The following is a 27,695-nucleotide window of genomic DNA, read 5'->3' on the forward strand; positions in this document are numbered from 1 at the left end:
AATGACAGTAACAAAACATTTACCTTACTTGTCAGCAAAAATTAACCATTATCTACTATGTCTCAAGCACTCTTAGAAGGCTTTAATTCAGGAAGACAAGACTTGGTCATTTGGAATATGTGACAAACAACACAAAGTGACTCATTTTGGATCTCTCACTGTGGATCATGCCTGCACCTGAGAGGAATCCATAAACGGGTGTGAGAGCAGCGTCGCGGGCATCTTGGTCATTTCAGAAGAAGAACGTGTTCAAAAATGTGACCTATTTTGCGAGTTCCACCAAAAATCATCTCAGCATCAGAAGAAAAATGGCACCCTGCCAGTTGCCTCCATGATTCCAGGCATTAAAAGGAGTGTCACGCAGAGTTTACAGATGCATTTCACGGAGTTAGAGCCCTGGCTTCTAATCCAGGCTCCATCATCCTCAGAGTGATTCATAGCCCCTCTGGATCCAACTTCTTCCATCTAAAAGTTTTGGAAAACAGAGTGTAATAGTCTCTTAACTCCTAGTTACAATCAATAGGAAAAACTCTTAGCACAATGCCTGTTGAAAGAACACTGATAAGTCTTAGCTATTATAAGGGGGAGTCTATTGGTTAGGAACCCAGACTTAGACAAGACTCAGGTCCATATTTCGGGTGTGCCCTAGACAACCTGTGTGGTGATGAGCATGTAACTTCCATCCTCTGTCTCCGTGCTTCAAGTTCCTTAATTTACACATTAATTTATAAAACAGATGATAATGAAACCTACATTATAGAGACACTATGAGAATTATGTGTTAATATTTGAGAAGCCCTGAGAATAGTGTCTGGCATGTGATAAGCAGTTTTAAGTACAGGTTAAATATACTGTTGTAATTTGAAGGAATCCATCTGGAAGGAAGGTCCAGGGTGTCTAGATCTTATAGGACGTCAACAACTATACAAAGGAGAGAGGGAACTTAGAAACTACCATCCCAACCTTATAGGTTAGTCAGGGTAAGAACATTTATTTTAGGGAGAGCAATAAAATGTGTATGAAGGTGTAGTGAGGATGAAATTCAGAATAACTGTATTCTCAAAGTTGAAAATCCTGTAGTAAGTGAGTGCACCTCAGTGTGAGTAAATGCAACTCTAGACTTTTTAAAAGGCTGCAAACATGCTAGAAAGTGTATAAGACAGTCACTTATTCATAAATGGTGTGCATCTCATTCATTACAAGATTGAGAAACAATTGGCCAGTACACAAAATAAAATCACATTTCTGGAATTATCTGAAATGAAGTAAAAACTCTCTATATAAATATATTCAATATCAAATCAATTAAATAGTGGAAATTCTAGGTGAATAAAAGTGGAACTTAATTTATGGTATGCTTTTAAGATTGAAATCTAGAAAGTGACCTAAATTATTTTAATAAAAGTTGTTTGATGGAAAAAGGGAAAATGTATGAAGTAATGCTATATGAAATAAACAGAATCCAAAATCATTTTGCATACATGTAAAGGGTTTAACATTCATAGGCGAGAAGGAAAAATAGATATCCCAAGATGTCATAGCCTCATAATTGCCATTTGCTTTTGTCCTGCCTCTCGTCGTCTCCCTTTTGTTAAATTTAAATTCAATTAAATTTTAATTTTTAAATAGATATTCAACATTTGATAACATTTAAAATATTGAGATATGCTTGCTATAGCAAGCTCATACAACGCCTGCTCATGGTCATGGATCTTTTCTCCTGATCGCGACTTAATTCAAAATGTCTTTTAATACAGAATTTCCTATGTTTTTGTTTTGAAGCATATAGAAGATTAAGGTTTTCTGTTGTTTTTCCATAAATCATAACCCATTCTCCCAAGAGACATGAACTACAGGTCTCAGGAGAAGAACGTATATAAACAATTTGGCTTTTCTCTAACAGAAATTATAATTCTGACAACAATTTAATAAAAGGATAAGTTAAGCAAAATATGCATTTAAAATCCAAACCTTTAAACTCATTTCTAATTGGGTTTAAGGGAAATTTTATAAATAACATGAACAATTCCACTAAATTGTAAAATAATATAAAAATTAGGGAAGAATTTAAAAATCACAAAAATAATCTAAAAATTATAATTAAACTCCGATTTAGTAAAATTGACAGAATACAATATGAATAAACGTACTTTCTTATAAAATGTCAGAATTTTTTAGAAAGCAATACCATTTACAAAAGAAAACAATGTACCTCTGAAATATTCTCAAAAGTATATAGTAAACTGTCACATAGACTATGCCAACATTTTATTGAATTATATTAAAGTAGACTTAAAGGAAAGACATAATATTTTAATAAGAATACAGGACAGTCATTCTTCTAATTTATAGATTCAATATATTTCCATGAAAATCTCAAATGAACTTTCAAAGAACTCAGCTAGCTCATATGAAAGTTTAGGTAGAAGGGTAAATATTCACGAACAGCAAAGACACTTCTGAAAAGTGTGGATGCTGGAGAAAACATTTTCTAACATATCAAGGCACTTTGAATCTATAGCCATGAAGACGGTATAGCAGAAGAGAAACACTGAAAACAGAACAGACTACAGCAAAACTTGTCCACGAAGACTACGACGGGGCGCTATGGGGCTCAGTAAAGGGTGGACTATAATATAATTGGTGTAGGACTGGTAGTTATCCATGTTAGAGCATTCAACTGGGTATCAATTTTAAACCATTTCAAAAATCACCGTCACAGAGATTAAAAGGATATATAAAGTATTCAAAACTTCCCTTTCATAGGAGTATAAAGAGTATTTGTCATGACCATTGAGAATAGAAAAAGTTCTACAATAGCACCCCAAATGCACTAACCATGATACATAAGATTGAAATATTAAAATACATTAAAGATCCCCTCTTTACCCAAAGAGACAAAAAAGTGAAAACATGAGCTAATAATTGGGAAAATATATTTTCACATTTTCAAAGACATACTAACTAGAAGATATAAGGAATGTACATATAGCAGTATGAAAGACCAAAAATAGAAGGCAAAATACCCAAATATTTACAAAATAATACATGAAGCAATATATGAAAGTATGTTTAACTTTTCTTATAATGGAAAGTTCAAAATAAGATAACAGTAATACACTTTTTACAATGACTAATTTGGCAAGAATAGTAAAGTATGACCATACTCACTATAGGTGAGAAAAAAGAACCAACTGAAATTCTTAAAAGCTATTGGTGTAGAAGTTGACAACACTCTGGAAAATAATTTGGAGTCATTTCAAACTTGAACATGCACACATATTCCCTAGCAATGCAGCACACTCCCAGAGAAAGGTCACACACAAGCACAGCAAAATAAGCTCAGGAATGCTCACAGCAATGCTGTTGATAACAGCCAGAGACTGTACACAGTGGAAACATCTATTAACAGGAAATGGATAAATAAAATATGGCATATTCACATGATAGACTATTATACAGCAGTGGAAGTAAATGAACTACAGCTATATAGAGAAAGGAGCTAAATCTCACAAGGATGGCATGGAGTAGAAAATGAAAATTTAAGACTACACATAGCATAATGCTATTTATATAAGGTCAAAAGTACAAAACTAAACAATATGATGTGTAGGAATACATACTTTGATAAAACTAAAGAACAAAGGAAAGAAACAGAATCCAGGAGAGTGGTTTCCCCTCTAGGTCAGGCAGGAGGATGGGTTTTCGGAGGAGTACACAGTAGCTTACATGAGATTGCTAATATGTTACTTCTCAAATTGTACGTTGAGTTCATGAGCATTAACTCTATTATGCTTCATAACTTAGGCTGTATTCTCAAATACATAAAGCCTTACATTTTATACATTTACAAAATAAATCCTGATGTATCAATAATAAAATTGTAAGTAATTATCTTTTACCATCTGAATGTAAAAACTAACAAGAAAAATAAGTTACCAGAAGTGTTTCTGAGTATAAATAGAAGTAATCCCAACTGTATATTCATTAAAACAAAGTTCTGATATATTAGTCTCGAGATGAGTGATCTGAAAGGTCAAGATGCTAAGATATGCTCTCATTATGAAAAGAAAGTCTTCAAAGTGAACTAATCAAGGCTTCTCAAATTATGACAGGGATTAAAACCTTGACACAAATGTGTTTTGACAGTAGTCAAGGGATTCAGAATAAGAGTCTACAATCAACTAACTCCAAAAAAGGAGTCACCATCAGAAATACTTTGTACAAGAAATACAAGCAAGGGCCCTCAAAACTAAGGCAGATGAGAACAACAAGCCTTGCAAGACATCTAAATCTGATTGGGGGAAAGGAAATTTGAAGTTAGTAAGTTAACACCTAGAAGTACAGGAAATTCCGTGTGTGCTTACACAGAATTTTTAATCTTATGATCCTACAGCCCACAGAAGCTTAACCACAGGAAGACAGAGAAGGCTGTTATTAGGCCACAGTGCCCGAAAGCACAAAATGCTTACCAAAGACCAACACTGCAACAGTTATGTTTCAAACAACCACAAACCCACAATTTCAGAGGACATGCTACTGCTACTATACTTAGGCTACAAACCTTTTCTTGCCTAACAAGATACCTTATAGTCTGTTTAGATAAAATTAGACATTTCAGTAGACATTTGAGAGAACTGTGCAGTAATTGACCTAACAACTGAAGGATTATAGTACATCCTAAGACTTACCGATTCTAATTGAAAAGACCTAACATCCTTTCTTTATAGGATTTTTAAAAATTGATAACTCCTCAAACATACTTTTACAGCATTTCAGCCTTCCAAGGGAATGATGGCAAAAATGCCTACCAGCAAACATAAAGGGATATTATCCCATATTATACATACATACATACATTCAAACACATTAATATTTATATATGGATGTGGGTACACAAACTTCAAATGTATTTGGGTTAATGAATGTATGCACACAAATGAGATTCTATCAGTCAAATATCTACTGAGAAAACTCAGCATAGATATTATTACAACTTACATACTTAGTACTTTGAATAAGCAACTTACTGTATTTTATTAAGTAAAGGACAATAATGGGTTAAGACAGTGGAAACAGATTCACTGTATCTAAAAATTCTCTTCCCAAATCCTCCATACTAAAGCCATTTAAAATAAAAATCTAAATCCTCAAAGATGGGAACAGAAGAGCAGAAAGCCTTAAGCCAATATTAAATCTGGAAACTAGATGGACAGAGAGGAACTCACTTAGCAGACCCAACAAGGCACCTATAAGCCTATGGTGAGGAAAACAAAACCACCCCGATTTAAATGCAGACACCCCTGAGCAGCTCAGGAGCAGCACCCACACTGCTGGAATCAGGGATGAAGGACTAAACGAAAGAGGTGAACTAGGGTGGTTAATTTTATGTGTCACCTTGCCTGGCCACCGGGTCCCAGAACATTTGGTCAAACATGATTCCAAATGTGTCTATGAGGGTGTCTCTGGATGCAGTGAACATTCAAATCAGTAGACTGAGTAAAGTTGATCACCCTCCATAACAGGGGTGGTACCGCTCCACTAAGGTGAAGGTCTGAGTAGAACAAGAAGACTGTCCCCTGAGTAAGGGGATTCCTCCTGCCCGGGTGCCTTTTTGGACTGAGACATGGGCTCCTCTCCTGCCTGGCGACTCAAACCAAAACATCCGCCCTTTCTGGGTCTTGAGGCTGCTGGCCTTAGGAACGAACTAAACCATGGGCTCCCTAACTTTATTTCCTACTGCATGTCTTGGGACTTCTCAGCTTCCATATGGTGAGCCAATTCTTTGTAAGTAATCTCTACTTCTATTTACACACATCCTGTTGTTCTGTTTCTCTGGAGAGCCCTAATATAATTGCATGGAATCTTCTTGAGAAGTAATTCAATCCCCAGATTGTTTTCCTCATCTCCAGGCTCTCAGGTGACTGTCCTTCCTCCAGTTCACTCAGAAGCCTGCAGGTTTTATGCTGGGTGGAGGGTAATGGGTTCTCAGGACTGGGAAACATCAGATACCGTTGAGGGCATAGCTCTCATTCTCCAAACAAAAGAAGTAGGTCCACTCCGCCCACTGGAGGCTGCCCTCAAGCAGTCTTTCAAAACTTCATTCACAGAGCACTGTTAGATGGATCCCTACCTTTTGGGAAGAGATTTGATGACCCTTTTATGAAGCACCTGAGCTAAGCAAAAAGAAAGATATAGACAGAAGGTTGTATGATCCACAACAAACGTTCTAGCCACTAGATCATCTTGAGATCAAGCTCAATATTGACAAATCCCATCTTCTCAGAACTTCCAAAGAGTTTATTACATTGTTTTCATTTATAAACAGATAATCAACAGCCTGATATCTGAGGAAAGTCTATGACATGAAATAAGAGGTTTTAGAAATCAGAAAACTAGTAAACAACTCGGAGATTACACAAGGAGGAAAACATTCAAATATACTATCGTTAAGATTTCCAGAGTAATAGAAGTTACTGTATACATGAGACAAGGACAGTGCTTCTCATAAAAAACATGCTGAAAAAAGCTTTTGATAAATATCTCAGTTATAATAAAACCTCAATAGAAAAATTGAAAAATACAGATGAACTCTTCTAGAAAGTAGAAAAACATGGATAGCACCAAAGATAGGAAACTTGAAGGCCCAAACCTAAGAGTCCAACATATGAATGATATTGGAAGTTTCTGAGAAAAATTTAAGAGAAGGGGGAGGGAATCAATAATCCAAAAAGAATCCCAAGAATGAAGAATCATTTTCTAAGTCAAAAAGGCCCACTCAAGCAACAATTCAATGGATAAGACTACACACCCCACACTACGACACCTCTAGTCTTATTTAAAAGATAGTAATTAGAACATCTTAAGATTTCTCAATAGCAACATTAGAAGCTAGAAAACACTGAAATGATTTCATACACTGACGGATAATTTTAAACTTAGAATTCTATTCCCAAATTATTACTCAAGTGAGGAATAAAGGCACCATTATTTTTTATTTTAAAAACAAAACCTTATTCCTCATACATTTTTTTTGTCAAAAGCTACCTGAGGATGTGCTTCACCAAAACAAGGGCATAAATCAAGAAAGAAATATACAAGGTTCACAGAAAACAGAAAATACAGGAAGGAGGCAAAGAGAAAACCAAGATGATGGTGAAGGAAATTCTGATGACTACCATGGGTGAAATGCAGAGGGCAACTTACTCCAAATAGGAATAAGATCAAAAATCTTTGGCCAGGAACATGGCAGTGACTTGCATCCAAAACTGTGTTTCCTTCCGATGACAACTGGAAATTATAGGATCATTACTTTGATCAGAGATCTTTGGACTGTGCCTGACACTGAATTTCAGGGGTTACCCTGAAACTTGGTGTTATTTTGTTAGTCAACTTCTTGGTAAGAGCATTCTGATTTCCATGGAATATAGAAGAAAATGCAAATATGCCCAAATAAGATTAAACTCTGCTCTCTATATATACAATCTCTCTGAAAGGATATAATAACCTGATATCGATTATCTCTAGAGAGGAAAACTGAGTGGTTGCTGGAATAGGTTATGAAGCAGAATTACGTTTTTATGCCTTTCTTACTTCTTTTGAATTTTCATCATAAACATGATTTATTCAAAGTGAATAAAATACATTTTCTAAAGACATTAGCAGCAAATGCCAATACAATTTGAGCCAGCAATTTTACTTCTAGGATTCAGTGATCTATTTAGAAAGATTTTCATTGCAGTATTGAGCTAGAAAGTTATCAGAAATGATCCAAATGCTGGTTATCAAGAGACTAGAAAAGAAGAGATAGGTGGTAGATAAAACTCTTCACAAACACAAAAGTGTGAATAACCTAGTTAGGTATTGACAGAATATTTTCTAATATTCCTTGTTAAGTTAAAGAAGAGCAAAGTTAAGAATGCATAACATGCTACCATTTGTGTAAAAAGAAGAGATTAAGTTTTATATATTTATTGCTTAGATATGCATAAAATGCATGTGAAAGGATAGGAGATAACTGCTACTGAAAACATCAGTTCCATCTAGAAAAGAGAAATTCTGCTAAGAGAACATGGATGGTAAGGGTTTTTGCTGCATTTCTTCCTGTATTTTTCACATTTTGAACATGTGCTGTATCACCCCAAAGTTTACTTTATAGGGTCAAGTAGAATAAGAAATAATTAGAAAAATCAAATGAAGATGAGTGATCTAAGGAAGAATATACTGTATACAGAATTTACGTTTTCAAAGAGGTGGTGTTATTTAAGATGGACTTGAAGGAGGTATGTTCTGGAAGAGTCTCTGTCTCTATTTGAACGAAAGGGAGAAACTGGTCAGGATTCTAAACCTTCAGGCAGAGAAAAACCCTTAAGTACATGGAGATGAGTCTCTATGGAGCACATTAACAGTGGATATTCCAGGATGACTAGAGAATAGGGAATATAGAAGAAATCAGAATAAAGCTGAACATTCACATTGCAAAAATGGTACTGAGTGCTTGGCATTTCCATATGAATGGCTGGAATGTAAATGAAAGTTTGAGACTAAAAGGGACCCAAACGATAAGTTCAGAAATTGCATTATTTACAATCATTCATAATTTTAAACTTTCCAAATGTGGTTTATTTTATGGAAGGATTTGTTAGAATATTAATGACATCCTATATATTAATTTACTCCTATTATATGTTTATTTTTATGGTATTTTGCTTAGAGTTTGTTGACCAACTGCATGGACTGTCATGTGTGCACGTTTTTGTGTGTGCATGTCATAAATGTTAGTACACCTCAGTTTGTCCAAACCTTTGACATCAGTGTGGCCATGACAATGCACACCAGGTGTGTGTCCTGACATCCTCCACCCCCTCTTGACAGCACTTCAAAAGATAACTAGTTCTGGCTCATGGACTCTGAAAACAGTTCAAATTACATAAATATTTTTAGTTATTAAGTCATTTGAAAATATTAGGCATTGAGTTGATATCTACAGTGTTGAAATACTAAATCCATAAAAAATCATATCTGCAAACAAAACTGTGTATTAAGCAGAGTAAATGAATTTACCTATGAGGTAAAGTAAGCAATGTATGCAGTCCCTTCCAGATTGTTAAGATAATCTCTGATTGCCATTTAATGCATTTATTAATCAGCTATTTTGCAAGATTCTGGGCATAAGAATAAATAAAAAGTAGCTCCTACTTTTAGGGAGGGCACCTACAGACAGAAAGAGATGTCAAAAAATATTCCAAAAGAAAACTAGAGTAGCTATGCTTACCAGACAAAATAGACTAAAAGACTAGTGAGACAAAGAAGGTCATTACATAATGACAAAGGGGTCAATCCAACAAGAGGATATAACATTTGTCAATATTTATGCACTCAACATAGGATCACCTAAATATAAAGCAAGTAGTAAACAGACCTAAAGAGAAAAGTACGGCAATAATGGTAGGGAACTTTAACACCCCACTTATATCAATAAATAGGTCATCCAGACAGAAAATCAATAAGGAAACATTGGACTTAAAGAATATGCTAGGCTAGACTGACTGGACAGATATACAGAATATCCAAAAGCAACAGAATACATATTCTTCTCAAGTGCACATGGAACATTTTGCAGGACAGAGCATGTGTTAGGCCACAAGTCTTAATAAGTTTAAGAAGATTAAAATCAAACATCTTTTCCAACTACAATGATATGAAACTAGAAATCAACTACAAGAAAACTGGGAAATTCACAAACATGTTGAGATGCTACTGAGCAACCAGTGGCTCAAATCAAGAAAAATCAGAATACCTTGAGGCAAAAATATAATACACCTCAGATGAGATGTAGCAATAGCAGTTCTAAGAGGGAAGTTTATAGCAACAGAGGCCTACCTCAAGAAACAAAAGTCTCAACCTAACCTTACACCTCAAGGAACTAGCAAAAGAATAAATGAAGCCCAAAGTTAGAAGGAAGGAAATAAAGATCAGAACAGAAAATGAAATAGAAACTTATTGCTCTTTTGACTCTTAGATTAAGAGCTGATTCTCCAAAAAGATAAAATTGACAGACTCTTAGGTAGCTAGACGCACCATAAAAATGAGGGCTCAAATAAAATCAGAAAAAAAGAGGAGACATTACAAATGATACCACAGAAATACAAAGGATCTTAAGAGACTACTATGAACAATTATACATCAACAAATTGGACAGCCTAGAAGAAATGGGTAAATTTCTAGAAACCTACAACCTTCCAAGACTGAATCATGAAGTGGAAAATCTGAATAGATTTATTACTAGGAAGAAGATGGAATCAGTAATCAAAAACCTCCCCAAAGTCTGAGAACAGAAGGCTTCACTGGTGAATTCTACCAAACGTGGAAGAATACATACCAGTTTTTATCAAACTCTTCCAAAAACTATATAAAACAGGAGGAAACACTCATTTTACGAGGCCAGCTTTACTCTAATGCCAAAATCAGACAAGGATACAAAGAAGAAAATTACAGGCCAGTCTCTGTGATAAACATAGATGCAAAAATCCTCAACAGAATATTAGCAAACTGAATTCAATAGCACATTAAGAGGATTATACACCATGATCAAGTGTGATTTATTCCAGGGATGCAAATATGGGTCAATATCCCCAAATCAATGTGATATACCGCATTAACAAAATGAATGGTAAAAATATGATCTTAATAGATGCAGAAAAAGCATTTGACAAAACTCAACATACATGACAAAAACTCACAACAATGTGTGTATATATATATATAACAATTATATGTATACCTCATATAATACAAGGCCGTGTATAACAAGCCCACAGCTAACCTCACACTCAGTGAAATGCTTAAAGCTGATCAGGAAAAAGACAAGGATGCCCACTCTCTCCACTTTTATTAAACATAGTATTGGAAGTCCTAGCTAGTGCAATTAAGCAAAAAAGGCATCCAAGCTGGAAAGAAAGAAGTAAGATTGCTACTATTTGCAGATGACATATTATATATAGAAATCCCGGGCTTCCCTGGTGGTGCAGTGGTTGAGAATCTGCCTGCCAATGCAGGGGACACGGGTTCGAGCCCTGGTCTGGGAAGATCCCACGTGCCGCGGAGCAGCTGGGCCCGTGAGCCACAATTACTGAGCCTGCACGTCTGGAGCCTGTGCTCCGCAACAAGAGAGGCCGCGATAGTGAGAGGCCCGCGCACTGCGATCAAGAGTGGCCCCCGCTTGCCACAACTAGAGAAAGCCCTCGCACAGAAACGAAGACCCAATACAGCCAAAAATAAATAATAAACAAAGGCTAACATATTAAAAAAAAAAAAAAGAAAAAGAAATCCCTAAATATCCCAAAAAACGTTGAAATAAAATTCAGTAAAGCTGCAGAATACAAAAATCAATATGCAAAAGCCTGTTGCATTCCTACATACTAGTAATGAACTATTGGAAAGAAATTAAGAAACAATTCCAGTTACAATTGCATCAGGAAGAGTATCTAGAAATAAATTTAATGAGGGAGGTAAAAGACCTGTACACCGAAAATCACAATACATTAATGAAAGAAATTGAAGACAATTGGAAAAATGGCATTTTTCATAGAGAAATGGCAGTGGAAAAACTGGACAGCCACATGCAAAAATGAAACTGGACCACTATCTTATACCATATATAAAAATTGAGGTATGAGGCACATAAGTAAATGGAGAAACAGCCTGAGAAAACTAAGGTGAGTTGAAAACTGGTCATTAATGACCCGGGGGAACATAACCCAGAGTGCTCCCCAGTCAGGATGGTGGAACCCACAGTTGTGCTGGGGGCGGAGTCAGTCTTATATTTTGCTCTGTGTTGTTTTCTCAGACTTGGCTGATTCTAGCACAAAGCCTAATCTCTCTGTGTCCGCAAAATGCACCAACAGTACGAGGACTGTCATAAAATGGATTGTGGTTGCCACCACTGTTAGCACCAATTCAGACAAATCATGTCTTATTCAAAGTGTAAAAATCACCCTTAATATGTAATAAATGAGTATCTGCAAAATAATTTGTTAATTAAAACAAGGTCTTGGTAATTTGTAATTGTCTAAGTAAATTCATTTTGAACAAGTGGAATATCATACCATAAGAATTCATAGGCGTCTGCGAAAGTAAGATTTCTCCTAAGTGTTTTAAGCTTTTTGTGATGGTTCTATTGCTTATAATTCTGAAAGTATGAAAGCAAATATCTTAAAGGTCAATGAAAAACCCCTTGAGATATATTAGGAAGCTCAAAGGGGGGAAAAAGTCTTGTAGAATAGTATCATTACTCGAAAAATAGTATCAGTGTACAATGACATTAGAATCTATACATTGTGCGAAAACAAGACTGAAAATGGAAAAAAATCCAATATATGATCAGTGGGAAATGTTTTACTCAAGAAAAGGTGAATGCAAATCATGTTCCTCCTTTCAGGATGCACACTCATCCTTCCTATCACCCCCAGGTAGAAAGTTAAGAGCCACAGGATGTTTAAAGTATTGGTCACGCACTGAGCTACATAGCAACGAAGAGCACTGGATTCTACTGCTGCAGACCCACTCTCATCAGCAACATGCTTATGCGCCTCAGACCTTCTAAGACTCAGCAAGTGGAAATCTTGTCAGCGTGTGGTTTTTCTGCCCTTTCCTGGCAGCTGTCAGAACTGTACTGATGTAGCAGCCAGCAGCACATTATTGTCCCAAGGAAAGAAACAGCACATCTGACACTGCAAGATCTGACCCACTGCTTTAATTAGCATTTTTTTTTTTTTTAAACAGGAAGGAATCTGGAATGACAGCCAATCTTCCCCTCTCCTATCTGCATTCGAGTTTGCAAGAGGCATTCAGAATCAGCTGTGGATCCAGTCAAAATTAACTGAAATATCACCTTAAATACTCTTGTATGATTGAAGATATTTATAAATGATAGCACTTCATTTTGACTGAGATTCTGACAAAGCATACAATTAAACTTCCCTGAATGCAATATAAGTTAAAAGAAACATATCTTTTAAAACCTTGAGATACAGCTAGATATGTTCATAATTTGCCAAGTTTTAAATCCCTCCTGAAATGGTCCCTTTTCACAGTTAACTCCATTGCACATGGAATCAGTGGAGTCAAGACGTACAGCCCACTAAATGCACATATTTATCACTGAGTCCTGTGTCTACACAAGTGGCACCTATTATTTTGCTCTTCAGTAGCAGAGAATGTCCAACAGCTTTGATTTTGAAGGAGCTGACCCTTTAATTTCACCATTCCGCCAAAATAGCAGTGATATGAAATGGCAGGAAGATTTCTCAGTGCCTTGAAGACAAGATTAGAACAACCAGACCTTCCTCCCTTCTGATCAATTGTAAACTGACAAAAACAAACCACAGCAGCTTAGATTTAGGGGAATCTTTTATCTCATTATCAAGATACTTTTAATTTGCAGAGAGTTTCTTAGAGCCAATAAATACCTCTACCCTCTGCCTTCATCGGATGTAAGAACAGATGAAAGAGAAGTGTAATGGTTTTGATTCCATTAGGACATCGACATTAGTGGGGGAGCAATTATAAAAGTAATTGACTATACTTTACTGGCATCGGGAGGGGGTCGTTCTGAAGACCCATCCTGCTCCGAGGTTAGTGCTGATACCGTTCATCCTCTGCTGTGTGCCCATGTGTTAGGGCTGCATCCCTTAAAGACACTAAGCATCTTCCCAAGATTCAAAGCACAACAGAAGACACATCATGAATGGTCGGTTCCCGCTGCCTGCGGTCTACTGTTCACACCCCTGCTCTGTCAGGGGAACCAAAAATAAGGCATCGTTCACCTCTGGTGATGCATAATTTAACGACCCCTAAGTGTCCAGCAAAGCTTTTAGTGTTGATATAGATTAATTCACAGGACACGGTCTCAGGTGTATTTACACAGAGGTGTTCCCTGTCTATTAAGAACTTATATGGTCCATACTTTTAAATAAAATTTTATACCTGAATAGTTTTAGGTTTACTGAAATAATCTGAAGATACCATGGAGAGTTCCCAGGTATTCCAGGTTCAGGTCCTGTTATTGAAAACATGTTACATTTTGGTACATTTATCACAACTAGGGAACCAAGCTGATATATTATTATTCTTTGCTAACATCCATATTTTATTCCTATTTCAGTTTTTCCCTAATGTCCTTTTTCTGTTCCAGGATCCCATAAAGGGTACCCTGTTACATTCAGTGGTCAAATCTCCTTAGGCTCCTCTTGGCTGAGACACTTTCCGCTTTTCGGGGTTTTTGATGACCTTGACAGTTTTGAACAGCTCTGGTCAGGTACTTGGTAGACTGTCATTCAAATGGAGTTTTTCTAATATCTTTCTCATGATTAGACTGAATAAAGATTTTGGGAGAAGGACCAGAGGTAAAGCACCATTTTCATCACAAAATATCAAGGGTACATGCTGTCAACATGACTTATCACTGTTGGTGCTGACTTGGATCACCTGGCTGAGGTCGTGTTTGTCAGGTTTTCCACTTAAAGTTTTTTCCTCCTTTCCATTCTATTCTCTTTAAAAGTCAATAAAAGCAACCCACACTTAAGGAGAGTTAATAATCCACCTCCTTGAAGATAGAATAGCTACATGATTTAAAATTCTTTTGCACAGAAGATCCATGTAACAGAATAAAGAGCCCAGAAGAGAACTAATGCTGATATGGTCAATTAATTTACACAGCGGGGTCAAGAATGTCCAACGGGGAAGGATGGTCTCCTCAATAAATGGTGTTGGTTTGCATTTCCCTGATGACTAGTAATGTTGAGCATATTTTCATGTGCCTGTTGGCCATCTGTATGTCTTCTTTGGAAAAGTGTCTATTCAGGTCTTCTGCCCATTTTTTAATTGGGTTATTAATTCTTTTGATATTGAATTGTATGAGCTGGGATGGACCTGAAGAGTACTAGTGAAATAAGTCAAACAGAAAGACAAATACTGTATGTTATCACTTATGTGTAATCTAACAAATGAATAAATTTACCAAGACAGAAACAGTCTCACAGATGTAGAGAACTGGTGGTTACCAGTGGGAAGAGAGATGAGAGAGGGGCAAGCTAGGGGTAGGAGATTAAGAGGTACAAACTACTAGGTATAAAATAAGCTGTAAAGATATATTATACAACACAGGGAATAGAGGCAATATTTTTAATAACTTTAAATGGTGAATAACCTATAAAAATACTGAATCACTATGTTGTATACCTGAAACCAATGTAATATTATAAATCAACTATAATAAAAACAAATGGTGTTGGGAAAACTGGACAGCCACATGCAAAAGAATGTAACTGGACCACTATCTTACACTATACACAAACATTAACTCAAAATGAATTGAAGACCTGAACATAAGACCTCAAGCCACAAAACTCCTAGAAGGAAACATAAGCAGTAAGCTCCCTGACGTAGGTCTTGGCAATGATTTTTTGACTCTTACTCCAAAGGCAAAAGCAATAAAAGCAAAATCAAGTGGACTACAAGCTAAAAATCTTCTGCACAGAAAAGAAAACTAACATGAAAAGGCAACCTACTGAACAGGAGAAAATATTTGCAAATCTTAACTGATAAGGGGTTAATATCTGAAGTATATAAAGAACTCATAACTCAATAGCAAAAAACCCAAACCCAATTTTAAAAATGTGTAGAGGACCTGGATAGACATTTTTCCAAAGAAGACATACAGATGGCCAACAGGTACATGAAAATATGCTCAACATCGCTCATCATCAGGGAAATGAAAATCAGAACCACAATGAGATACCACCCCAGGCCTGTTAGGATGGCTATTATCAAAAAGAAGTAAATGTTGGTGAGGATGTGAAGAAAAGGGAGCACTTACACACTGTTAGTGAGAACGTTAACTGATGCAGTCACTGTGGAAGCAGTATGGGAGATTCTTCAAAAAATTAATCTAACAACCAGATGAACCAGTAATTCCAATTCTGGATGTTTATCTGAAGGGGAAAAAACCCAACTTGAAATACTGTATTGCATATTTTAAAATTGCTAAGAAAGTAGATCTTAAGATCTCTCATCAAAAAAAAATTTTTATAGCTTACACATGTGGTGATGGATGTTAACTAGACTTACTGAAGTGGTCATTTCATGATCTGTACAAATATCAAATCATTACATTGTATACCTGAAACTAACAATGTTATATGTAAGTTATAACTCAAAAAGTTAAATGAAAGAAAAAAACATCAAACAAAAACACCACAAAATGTCAGTGGTTATTCTCAATGAAATTTGCCATTTTCTTTTTAAACATCTCTATTTTACAAATAATTTTAAGATAAGCATTTGTTATTTTTTAAATCAGCAAAAGCTATTTTAATAAATATCCTTTTAGGATGTTAAAAAAGAAAACTATAAATACAAAGACTTGGTAGCTTAAAAGTAAAGGGATGAAGAAAGATTTACAGTAACACTAGTAAAAAGAAAGTGGAAATATCCATAGTAATTTCAGGAACACAAGTTTTAGAGTGAAGAAAATTATCAGGGAAAAAAGGGGGACTTTATATAATTGTGAAGAGATCAACTCTCCCAGAAGTAACATTTCTAAACACCTACGCACCCAACGACCAAAATAAACAAAGCAAAAACCATTAGAACCAAAAGAAGAAATTGACATGTTCACTATTATAACTGGAGACCCCAACACCCCTCTCTAGTGACCAAATTATTTCAAAACAAAAGAATATTAAGATGGTATCATGAGTATGATAACAAGAGACTGAGTCACAATAGCCTCCCTTAGTGGCTCACAAACATTTAGCAGTATGATTTGTGTGGTTTTTAATATATAACTAATGCCAGAAAATTTGTCTTTGTTTAGCATTACTCAAAAAGACAGCATACAATATGCACCATCAGAGTGATTCTGAAGTATAAATTCTGACCAAAGTTTTCTAACAAGTGGACAGACTACTGTGGGTGTATCCAACTCTAGAAGATTTAACAGTAAGCTGTGAGGAGGAAACCCAGGGCCCGCTGTAGGTAAGAGTAGATGGCAGAAGATGCTCCATGTAGGAGGAGGAAGCCAAAGGCCTGGCCTATGTGTGAGGAGACGGTGGAGGGTCTGCTATAGGTATGAGGAGCGAAGTTGCTGCTCTAGGTATTAATAGACAGTGGAAGAGATGTTCATTGTATGAAGGGATAGCTGATGCCCAGGGCTGAGCTACAGACAAGGAGACAGAGGAGGGGCTCTGCTGTGTACGAGGGGAAAGCCCAGGGTCTCTGCTGAAGCCAAGGTACTGCTCTCTGTAAGAGGCGGCCAAGGGGCTGCGCTAGGTGTGAGGGGAGAGCAGAGCGTTGAACTATTAGAGATTTTTTTCTGCCTTGTAGTATCTCCAGACATGGAAGTCCATCTGTATTTCCTACCCAAGACATTCCTGTACCTCGCTGTCTTACTTGGTTATCTTTCAGTCTCACCTTTTATCTTTTTGAGGAGAAAGCTGACTTTGTGCAGAAGATTTCTATGAGCAGGTTGTTGCAAGTTTTCACGTTTTAGTTATAGATGAATAACCTGTGGGGATATGATGTCCAGCTTGGTGCCTGTAGTTAAAATAGTTAATACCGTCACATATTTCAAAGTTGCTGGGAGTAGATCTTAAAGTTCTCTTCACAAGAAAAAACTAACTGTACAGTGATAGATGTTAACTAGGTTTGTGTTGATCCTTTTTCAGTATGTACAAATATTGAATTATGTTGCTCAATTTTACCTCCATGAAAAAGAAACTTCCATCTAGTTCCATGAATCTCCCACACCAAGCAGGATTCTTTCCCCAAATGGTGCTCCTTCTGGAATGATGGCCAGGTGTGGGTCAGGCTGGGCCCTTCTCCAGAATTTGAGTCTCTGAGCTCAGGGTCACCGGGCTGCACACATGCTTGCAGGGCACACACGCCATGAAGACACCTTTCCTCTAGGAGCTGAGGTTGCGCTTGGTTCCTGCACCCAGGAAACGCCACTGAGGTTGTGGATGCCTGTTGATTTTATTTACATTATTTGCCTCAATCTAGATACACTGTAGCCAGAACCATTTGATTTCTAGCCTGCCATTCAGACCTATTTCCGGTAACTGAAGTCCATCTCTATTTCCTGTCACACTTTTATACCCAGAAGTCATAGTTGGTTCTGTTTATTAGCCTCATCTTTTATTTTAATCTTCTTTCTAGTAATTTGTTCAGTTTGTATTTTCTATTTTAAGCGTGTCCTTTAAACTATATTCTGATGACTAAGTTTTTTGGATTTTCCAGGACTGTATTCATTTTTACAATTTTGGTGGTTTACCAGAATGAAAGCCTAAATGGCCTGCAATGAAACTTCATCTCACTGGGAAGACTGTGAATGGACTTCTGTGATGTGCTCCTAGGGGCATCACAGACCCAGATTCAACCTATATGTCTTGACTTGAGGTTTTCTGAACCAAAAACATCAGTAAAAATTTGAATCCAAACCCTACATGAGACAGTGTTTTGTTTATAAGACAGTTTTTTTTTACATACAGAATCGACAAGTTTTTCTGTTGGTTAGCACATACCTGGCCCTTTTCCTGAGGTCCTTCTCTCTAGTGACCCCAGCCACAGCGCTGGCGTAGCTTTCATTCCCCACGTACTTGTCTCCACGTCGTTCATTTGTGCTCTTTCCGGCCATTGAAAGCCAAACCCTGGCGTCACCAAGGGCAGCACATTCCCACGAGGTAGCTGAAGCTTCAGGGAAAAAAGTCACAGTGTATTTTTTGCTCCCTGTTTAATTTTTGCCCTCGGAGAGTTCCCTGTTTATTCCAAGTTTAGTTTTGCATTTGAGAGACTTGTTATATTTTAACTGACATTTCTAGGTGTTTCGTGGTAGGGGCACTTTGAGTATTTTCTCTGCTATGTTGTTTTTGGACATGATTTTATCTTAAATTGATAGCATGGAAATGATTGCCCATCAATTCTGTGACAGATAAGATGAAACACTAAGAGCTGGACTTCCCTGATTTCCACATTTAGTTTAACCTAGAACTCTACTCAGTCTCTTGACCTCAGATCCAAGATTTCCAATAGACAAATTATATCTGTTGAAAACTTTCCAGTTTAACAGAAAAACCAGGTATATGCAGAAGAAGCCAGTAGGCACCTGTTTCACTCAGGGGAGCCCCAAATTCAGGGGCAGATCTGGGTACCAGTTGCGCTCTCCAAGGGTCTCCCTACAATGAGATACTGATTTCAGGATGCAAAAAAATAAGGGGTACGTGGTGGAGAAACCAGGAGGACACCCGCTGAACCAAATGCTCCAAGGTCCACTGGGCCCCGGTGTCACTCAGCACCAGCACCCCAGGGTTGCTGCCAGGAGTTCGAAGCCAAAACTAATTATAAAGCAACACAGACAAACCCACGGGGTGGGGGGCTTCTAAAGCAAGAGACCTGTTTTCTTCCAACAGGTCCAGCACAAGGAGAGAAGGCTGAGGAAGACAGGTCAGTACCTGGTCTAGGTGGACTCCTGACCTGGGCAGGCCACTTTCCTATAAATATGATATTGAGGCAACTAGTGAACACAACCACGAAATACTAATAGCATTAAATCATTGTTGACTTATGTTAAGGTTTTTGCTTATGAAAGTATGTTTTTGATATTAGGAATAAAGAGGAAGAAAGGTCTTCAACTTCATCTCAAGATGGGCAGGCAAAAATCAAGGGAGTGAGGGGGGGCCCCGAGGGGTTATAGTTGAATCTCCTGCGGGCTGTTAAGGACGAATTTGCAGAGCCCTTTACCAAGGATGTGGATTCCATCCACCTGCGCTCAGTAATTGGCGTCACTATATTTAAGGGCTCCCAGGCTAGTCCTGGTCACAGCTGCAGGTGATAAAGAGGAGGTGAGGCCTAGGACCTCGCTCAGGATGTTTTCTGGTAAGGGGACGGGGACTTCCCAAGGCTCTGAGCTGGGGAAAGACACAGTTGGACTTGTTTTTAAAACCGCCTGGTGGAGAAGAGACGGGCGGGAGGGAGCCGCCTCAGGCGGCGGCTGCAGCCCTCCAGGCAGCGGCCTGTTTGCCCTGGTTGGTAGAGCCGAGGTGGGGAGAACTGGCTGGATCCAGGCATGTCCTCACCAGGGAGTCTTGCTCACCAGCCACTATTTAGAACAGGTGGTGAGAGAGAAAGGACTGAAACCTCATATCCGCCCGAGCAGCTACAGGCCTGTTTCTCCCTTTGAGGTAAAGGGCCCAGGACAGGGAAGTGGGCGGCTGGGGGCAAAATCTATCACAGGCATCATCACCCAGGGATGGGTGTACGTCACAGGCCCTACCAGGGAAAGCAGAGAACTGACTCCAACGGTGTTTTCCGTACAAAGTGCTGGAGCCCCAAGGCTGAGTCCCAAGGCTGAGCCCTGGCCAGGCCTCTCCCCACGAGACACCACCGGGAACCCCTCCCCTCTCCTGGGGCCCGAGGAGCCCACAGTGACCATCACAGGGGAGAAGGCCCGCCGTGGAGGAAGTCACACGTCTCCACAGTCGAGGCCTCTCTGTCTTAGGCTGCCCCGGCTGCTTCCCCAGGGCCACGGAACGGGGGCTTACTGGGCAACAGACGCTGATTTCTCACCGTTCTGGGGGCTGCAAGTCCAGGGCGGAGGCGTCAGCGCGGCCGAGTCCTGAGGAGACCCGTCTTCCCGAGCCCTCTGTGGTGGAAGGGCTGCGGGTGCACGGGCTTCTCTTTTATAAAAGCGCTAAGCACGCCATCACGAGGGCTCCGTGCTCAGCTCACGCCCTATCACCTCCTCCAAGCCCCACCTACCAACACCGTCAGCTTAGGATTTCTGCATACTAACTGACGGGGGGGCACAAAATTCAGTCTGTAGCACCCACCCAATTCCGAAACAAGCTTCATCATGGTCTGTCTTGATTAAATAAAATTGTATTCTTTAAAACCCTAAATAAATCCCGCTTTCCAATGTCCATTTTCGAGAGACCAGCACAAGCTGAAACTTAAAAAAATCACTCAGGAAAATAGCCCAGGTGTCCCAAGTGAGGTCGGGTTTGACCCCATGTCTTCCAGCAGAAATGCAAACAATCAGGGGCCCAACGTCCTCTTCAGAGAGCTGACTACCCGGGTTTCCAGGACTCACGACATTTTGCCTAACTTGGTGAAGTGCTGGCATGTTTAATGTCACCTCATAAACTAAAAACATCTTGATTATGGGGGGGGAACGTGAGTAAATAATGCTCAAATAAAGTCAAGTTACAACCACAGGTTCATGCTATGGCTTAAATATATCAATCTGTTCCTAATACTTTCAGGTAATCCTGGTTTATTAGTGATTTGTTTACGCCATCATCTGTTACCTTTCTCCAGCATTTTCTAGAAAGTGCCAAAGGGGAAAAATGTGGATGAAAATGTAAAAAGTATACAAACGTTTTAATTCACTAATCTATGTTTTTTACAAGCTGGTTGAAGGTAATGCTATACAATCTGGTGGTAAACACATTCATCTAGTTCACTGACACCAACATTCTGCAAAAATAGAGATTAGAAATTGCCATTTCCAACAAAAGTAGTAAATGCTGCTTTACGCGTTTCATAAAACAGACCCTTAATGGAGCACCGCGTTCCATGGCCCGCACTGAACGTAGCAGCTGAGCTTGGAGCAGGCAGGTCCCCACGTCCCACCTCTACGGCAGGAAAGACCCTAAGCCTCCGTAAGCCTGTTTCTACATCCTTACCTGCAAGATGGAATAGAAGCACAGCCTCTGAATCATGGATTTTGTGAGGATTAAATGAAAGACATGTGAGGTGCTAGAGATGCATGTGCTTACCTGCCGCCAGGTAAGTGTTCAATACGCCTTAACTTCACAAGCACCGTCTCATAAAACAGCATCACAAACGCTGATCCCTGCTTTACTTTTACAGATGTGGAAACAGCAACTCAGAGGAGCTGAGTGAGTTGTTCAAGGTCACAAACAAAGGTGACGCGGTGGCTGGAGTTCAAAGCCAGGTGCAAGCACCTCCAAAGCAGTCCTCCTCCACTCTGTACCTTGAAGGCTCTCAGGACCCTGCACGGATTTGGTTGCTTAGTTGAATTACACAAAGCAATTTTTTAAAGGTTTAAGAGGGATGTTCTAAAATGAATCATTAATCTAGGTGATATTTTAGTTTGATTTACTGCAAAAAGTAGTGAAAATTTGAGATTTAAAAATTTACCAGTAAGCAGTTGGCCTATGAATGTGAAGGTACATCCTCAAAACTCCTGAAAAGATTGAGATTTTTGTTTTTTCACCAGTTCAGCTATTATGAGCTGTGCTTTCACTATTAACATTTTTGCTTAACTTGCCAGATATGGATGCCTTTCAGGATCAATTTAGATTTGCAAGTGCAGCCTGAATGGAATAGTTGTGCATTCCTAGCTCGCCTGCTATTGACAGCTGCAACCAGAACAACGTACAAATGGAAACTGCTTCAAACAATAGCCCGAAGCAATTACGTCCCAATAACTGTTCAGAAACTGCCACACCTGCTGTCCATCCATCCTTATTAACAAGCTCAATTCAAAATCAAAAGTGATAGGAAACAAACTAACTGTTACCAGCTGGTCCACGCAGATGTTGAAACGAATGTCACTGAGGTGGGAGACCCGGATTCTATTCGATCTGCAAATGTGCGCTGAAAGTCCAGAACTTTCCTTGATCAATCATGCTGGGACCAAGAGGATTTTATTGTCAACAACCTGGTTCCTGACGTGAGAGAAGTGAGATTTATAAAGCAAGTTGAGCAGTCAAAATAAGAGCTTTTTCAAAAATTTCTGGAACCTTTTAGTATTCCCCATCCAGTCTCAAGAGAGAAACAGTTTTTAGTGTCTCATCTTTGGAGTTTGGAGCAGGCCGATCTGGGACAGAAGGGCAGCGACACTGGCGTCCACTGTCTTCCCAGCTGTGAGGACTAGCATCGCTATCTGACCACCAGTGGTGCATGGGGTGCTCTGGTGCTTGGAAAAGACAAACATACTCTCCTTCACATTTCAGTATTTCCTCAACTGAGACAGAAAAGGAGAGACAGGCAGGCATGGCACCCATCGGTCTTCTTTCGTAGTTAAGGGCAAAGTAGTCGTCCACTTCTTGAAATCAAGGTGAAATCGGGCACTTGGCTCAACAGAGCACGTGCTAAATGGCATCACAGGTTCTGTTCGTTAAGGAAATGGTAGGCGTGACCTGGGCGAAGAAGCAGCAGAGCGTAAATTAGAGCAGATTGAGTCATTACAAACGCTTTACAAATTTAATTCTACAAAATGGAACTCTTTCAAAAATAATTTTGTTAGATTCTGCCGTTCCTTTGGATGGAAGGACTACTTTAGCTCATATTTTATTCTTTTCCAGAAACGAAGGCTCTGGGACATGAGAAGGTGTGTGTGCTGTGCACCTGTGTGCCTGCACTGCTAATGGCATAGTTTTTCTTCGGTGAAAAACAAAAAAAACAAGCTGCTGCCCCAAGAGTCTGTAAAACCACATGCTAGATTATGGTGACTACATAGACAACTTACTAAAATTAGTTCTCTTAAATCCATATTTGGCAGGAAACATGAAAAGGAAATAGTAGTTAGAAAGTATAAAAAAGTGAAGAAAGCGTTTATGGGAAAAATCAGAAAAGTTAAAGATGGTAGGTCTAAGAGAATCTGAGACTATTGCTGTGTTTACTTCATGGCTTAATTTTGAAGGACCACCTCTTCCAGGAAGGCTTCCATGGATACTTCATTTGAAAGAGCAGACTTCTCACTCACCACTATCACTATTTCCATCCTTCTGCTTAATTTCCCTCCTCCCCGTCATCACTGTCTGACAGTAGACAATTGTTTCTGTTTTGTTTTGAGGTGGTCAGTGGTGAGCCTTTCCCACAAGAAGATAAACTACAGGATGGTAGGAAATGTATCACTGGATCTCTGTAGTCCATAGAAGAGCCTGAAACATAGTAATTCAAAGAAACTAGGAATGAATAACTGGCACAAGCCCCAAAATTCTTCTACAGATTCATCTCTACAAATGAATGCACCTCGTTTGCCATACATTAACAAACAAAAGAAAGCATAGACACCTCCTCCTGCTAAAAGGCATCTTCCATTTATAAATGCTGCAAACCTCATGAACTTTAGTACTTGTCATTGATCAAGGAATAAATTCCAAGTGTGGATTCTCCAGGGTTTCCCATTACTTTTAGGAGAAAAGCAATTTCATCATTTCGGGGATGGCTCTGCAGTGTGAATGTGCATGCCCCTGTTAAAAAATCTGAAACAAATGGAGACCAGCCCTGACAACTCCCCGAGCAGACAAAACCAGTGCAGTCACACAGGCAAAGCTTAATTCTGCTTATTTTGCAAGACTAACTTCACTCCTTCTTTCTGCCTCTGGAATCATGAGCAAAACTTAAACTGCTTCCTGAGGTTGCTATGAGGTCACCTCTAACCAGTAACCTATCATTTAGGAAAATTCTAACATTATAACCAGTCACTGTGAAGAATAAAGTCACCACTTTCTCACTAGATAAGCTGCATTATAACAACACACCCCTGAGCCTCACCCATTGTTTGGCTGGAGAGCTCCCAGTTTGCCAACTGTCTTTTTGGTGTGAGCATAACAAACGTTCACTAATCCCTACTTGGGTGATTCACTGGTTCTCCTTCTGTTGTTTCTGAGCTTTTGAGATCCTTTAGCATTTTCAGTAATTGCTTTATACTTAAATCTGGACATGCAGTTATTATTATTTATACCATTTCAAACATAGAGAATTATGCACACTGTCAAATCCATAATTTTTAAGTATGAGTAATTGATAATTAAGATGCTGTAACAAATTATATGTAATTTTACAAAAACTCAAATTTTGTTAAATTTAATATGGTTAGAAAGAATTGGGTCTCTTCCTATATTTTACTATTATGACTTTTGACTTAAAAAACAATCTAATTTAAAAAAAATTGAGATCAAGGACATCAATATCCAATGGTGAAAAGTAATACAAGTATTAATTTGACTTGTATGTTATAAATAAATGACTTAAATAATTTTTTCATCTACTTTTTAATAGTAATAGAAATGATGATGATAATAGAAGCTAACACTTCATGTGTGTCAGGACCTCTTCCCAACACTACGTTTTTATAAGTTTGCTGTAACCTGTGCGTATGTGGGTGTGTCCGTGTGTGTGCCCATGTGTGGTGTCTGTGTATCTGTGTGTTTGTATGTCTGTCTGTGTTTGTGCTGTCAATGTGTGTGTGCAAGTGATTTGTGATTATTTGGAAGGTTACATCTTTGAGTCATTGGTTCTAAGGTATCTGGCTTAATAAGGATTTCTAAGACACAGCATTATAGAATGTTCTTTTAAATTTCCCTCTATGGAATTTAGTTTTGAAAACTTTATTTGGCAAGGATCTCCCAATCTTGCCTAAACGAATACTCAAAATCTTTCCTGAATGAGCCACCCTTTTCCCAACTGATCAGAAATACCACTTTATCCAGGACTCATTTTTATTTTATATTATTTTGTATAATGATAAAATGTACAATTCATTCTCATTGTCTCATTATTCTCCTCCTGAAATAGGACAGAAATATAAAAATAAGAAGAAAAATGGGGGCAGGTGAGACAAAAAGAAGGGAGAAGAGGATGAGGAGGACCTACATTTCTTGAGGATTTATGCTCAGCCAGAATTTCTGCAAAGGGAAGCAATTCCAAATAGTTAAGGGCCTTGCTCCATTCTAACTGAGACCATCAACTGAATTAAAATTATTCTTTTTCTCCCATAGAAGATTAACATGTGACACATGGCTGTAATAGAGTAAATCTTAGATTTATAGTTAGAATACCTATTTGAGTTCAAATTTGGTCTTCCCCATTTGCAAAGCTTCAGTGAGAATCAGATAAGATTCAGATCAGATATAAATACGTGTGTGTGTGTGTGTGTGTGTGTGTGTGTAGGAACAGGAAATTTCCATATATAAATCAGTAGCCACACATTTTTTAGTTTTAAGATTTTAAATATTTTGACTGCATTCCCACTTAAAAAGTAGCTAAAGACTAATACATGTTTTAATTTGGTGAACATACCAATGAGTTTAACAGATTCACATTCTGTGAGTGAGCTGTGCCCCAGCAGCTCCTGATTGGGTGCTAGACTGTGTTCCATTTGGGGAGAGGAGGGTAACGTTGAATAAGATGAAACCAAACTCACACAAAGAGAGATGATTTCACGTGAGACTCACTTTCCTGGCGTATCTGAGCAGGTAGCTAAAAGCTTTGGGATTTGTGAGGGGATTAGCCAGGAAGAGCTACCATCACTCTGTAATGAACAACAACTTAAAAATAGAAACCTTAATTCAAAACGTGAGTTCAAATTTACATGCAAATACATTCTATAATATAAAATAATCCTATCATATACCTGACATATATTACTCCATCTAAATTATTTATATTTTGCCCACAGTCCATATTCATAAATATCATGTTTGGATTGATTTTTTTTTTTATACACAGTCTGTTCTTCAAGCTCCAGGCTTTTAATTAATCTGGATTTGGGGTATAAATTCTTTGTGCCTTGATTAATACCAAACAAGCTTTATTTAATTAAAGAGACAGGCTGGTGAAAGACATTTTAATAAAAAATTTCATATGCATACAGTACATCTGTATTTAATACTTGCAAAGGAGAAAGAACACCTGATTTATTGTATTTATTTTTTAAATGTTTTGAAAAATTTGAAACTAGTGCTTGAATAAAGCACTAGTTCTATTTCCTGTGATGAATGCCTTCTGTACCTCCTTCATTTCGAAGCCATTAGGCGGAGAAGAGAAAGAACACAGAGGCCCAGAGGAAGCCCCCTGGCATCAGGACATGTGGGCATATCTCCCATGGATACATGAAGACAAAAGAGGTTTTCTTTGTTCAGAACCCTTGAAGGCATTGCTCTTCAAAGAAGGTAAGTAAGAAAATGGAACCCAATCCTAAAATTTGAGACTCACCATATTTTTTAATTTGTAATTTATGTTGTTGAAAATGGGCATCCTTTTAAAATCAGTATTTCATTCATAAACATTTTAATGGAAAAGCATTTTATAATTGCATTTAAATTCATAGGCTTCAGTGGATTCTTTTCTTTCTTAATTAATTTATTTAGTTTTGGCTGTGTTGGGTCTTCATTGCTGTGCGCGGGCTTTCTCTAGTTGTGGCAAGCAGGGGCTACTCTTCGTTGCGGTGCGCGGGCTTCTTATTGCAGTGGCTTCTCTTGTTGTGGAGCACAGGCTCTAGGCGTGCGGGCTTCAGTAGTTGTGGCGTGCGGGCTTCAGTAGTTGTGGCGTGCGGGCTTCAGTAGTTGTGGCGTGCGGGCTTCAGTATTTGTGGCACGCAGGCTCAGTAGTTGTGGTGCACGTGCTTAGTTGCTCTGCAGCATGTGGGATCTTCCTGGACCAGGGCTCGAACCCGTGTCCCCTGCATTGGCAGGCTGATTCTTAGCCACTGCACCACCATGGAAGCCCAGTGGATTCTTTCTTAAAGTTTACCATGCTTTATATGCCCATTTCCTCACTGCTGGACATTTAGATTGTTTCTGATTTTTTGCTCTGTAAACATCAATGAGATCAACATTCTTGGACATAAATCTTTATTTATGAATCTGGTTATTCCTTAAACAAAA

The sequence above is a fragment of the Eubalaena glacialis genome, chromosome 2 (assembly GCF_028564815.1).
Source record: "Eubalaena glacialis isolate mEubGla1 chromosome 2, mEubGla1.1.hap2.+ XY, whole genome shotgun sequence".
NCBI classification, from domain to species: domain Eukaryota; kingdom Metazoa; phylum Chordata; class Mammalia; order Artiodactyla; family Balaenidae; genus Eubalaena; species Eubalaena glacialis.